General features: G+C 43.0%; 1 pseudogene; it reads left to right on the top strand.

Moving 5' to 3' along the window:
- The first annotated feature begins 863 nt into the window (after positions 1-863).
- Positions 864-1766, top strand: LOC119251539 (putative DENN domain-containing protein 10 B; annotated as a pseudogene).
- The last annotated feature ends 359 nt before the right edge of the window (positions 1767-2125 follow it).

Here is a 2125-nt window from a genome sequence, read left to right as displayed (position 1 = left end):
CTGATTTCAGCATTATTACTACTGTTTAGAAAATTTTAAATAATATTATCTCACAGCATTTTCCTGCAACAAAACTGCTGAATACTTTCTCTGCTGGAAATGTTATTGAGAAAGTGTTTAAATTACTGAGGCATTTAAAAAATCAACTTAATTGGGGTATAATGCACCACTTTTAAATATACATTTTGATGAGTTTTGACAAATTCATACACCCATGTAAAAACCATACAATTAAGAAATAGAACATTTCTATTACCCCTGTGCTCAACTCAGTCAAGCCTCCCATTCCCACTCACCCAGGCAACACTCATGAGCTTTCTGTGCATTCTATCCTTATAGATTACTTCATCCTGATTTTCTGTCACCTAATAAGGCCTTCTTCCAATTATAAATCCACCAAAGACATAGCTAAAATACGAATTGACAAAACTACTGATTGTTCTCTTTATTAGAAATTAAGAGTGCTTACTTCTTTCTCCCTGGTCTTCCAACAACATCACATGACCCTATTTATAACAGTGTGGTTCAATGAATAGTTAATACAAATTGGTTTCACTCTGACACTAGTCACTTCACATATACCTATAGACTGAGTTTCAGTTATGCATTGAGTGATGGGTGAGTGCAGGAGCTAGTGGGGATGCCTGGAGAAATTTGCAGCAGATGGGTTGGAGGAAGTGATGTCATACTTGACCTGAAGGCAGTAGACAATTTGCCAGCAGTGAGGGCACTAAGCTGAGGCTGAGAGTGGGGCTGATGGAAAGGACACCTTCCCCACATCAGTGGGAGAGTCCTGTGCGTGTGGTGTTACCCTGGGGAAGCCAATTTAAGGCTGCTGCTGCTGAGATAATACTGCCTTATGGATGAAAACAAACTTTTCCCACCCTTCACCTTTGATCTGTACAGAAACAGGGTTTTGTATCACAACAGTGGAAGTTCCAGATTCTTCAGTTTTGAAAACAGCGACTCATTTTTCTATAGTTCTAACCGCCAAAGGTTTTAACCCAGAGAAATGGCTGCCTTCATAAGGAACTGAAACTCAGAAGCCCAGTTAAGATAATGGAGAGTTATAGTGCACTTCCCGCAAAAGGGAGATGCCAGAGTGGACAAAATGGCTCATTTTTTTTTTTTTCAGCCAGGACTGTGATGTCCAAAAGGCATACCCTGCAGGATCCATCAAAGACATTGCATTTCAGTTTAGAATGGATGGAAACTGTTCTCTCACACACAGCACTGATGCTAAAGAAAAGATTTGTGGTGCATCACCTCCAAATAGAGACTGTCCAGGAGTTTACAAGGACTCTGCCTGGAGTGGCCCCAATAGGACTGGACCACCCTTCATTCCTATGTGCACCTCAAAGACAAAGACCTGAAAGCCCCACAGGCATGCATAGGTTACATGGCGGATTTGTGGACTTGGAGGCGAGCAATAGGCCCCTCTCCCTGCATTTTTAAGCCTGGCTGAGGGAGACAGTATTAGTGCTTCACTTGTGAAAAAGGCCACAATGAACTCTACAGAGAAATCGGTCCATTAAGTGTCCACTCTGCAGGAGACCCAGGGAAATCAGGCAGTCAAATAACACAGGATAATTCCTTAGAAGAAAAAGAAGTCCTCGCCAACCTGGCACCATTTTCAGAAGACTCAAGGAATAATAGCTACCATCCAAAATCTAAAGGTACTAAAACAGAGATGATGCCCACCAGCTACAGAGAACACCCTTTACCATCCAGCAGAAGCCTAACAAATGCTGAAGATCCGACAATGACAGAATGTATCACTGATGACTGGTGTAAGGCTCTTCCACCACGGTATTCTTTTTCTTCTTCTTGAAGATTTATTTATTTATGCATACAGGAACTGGGTTGTAAGCCAGAGGTGGGTGAGGTGAGAGGATTCAGCTGAGTCAGAGTGGGGAGCAGAACAGGTAGACTGTCTGAAATACACTGCTGAGGGGAGCAGTGGGCGAGACAGGATAGGTCTGCCACGCCATGTGGGTGGCTCCCCTGCGGGAGATTGAACTTGTGCTGCAGTGGCTGTCGATAGCTTAATAGTGCTGTTTCTTTAACCCCTTTGCCACCAGCAAGGGCCCCACGATATTCTTCTAACTACCCAAAATACTGAACA

This window comes from Talpa occidentalis, unplaced genomic scaffold, assembly GCF_014898055.3.
Source record: "Talpa occidentalis isolate TD23 unplaced genomic scaffold, MPIMG_talOcc4v2.1 talOcc4.2, whole genome shotgun sequence".
Taxonomy (NCBI): Eukaryota; Metazoa; Chordata; class Mammalia; order Eulipotyphla; family Talpidae; genus Talpa; species Talpa occidentalis.
This window is presented reverse-complemented; position numbering and strand designations above follow the sequence as displayed.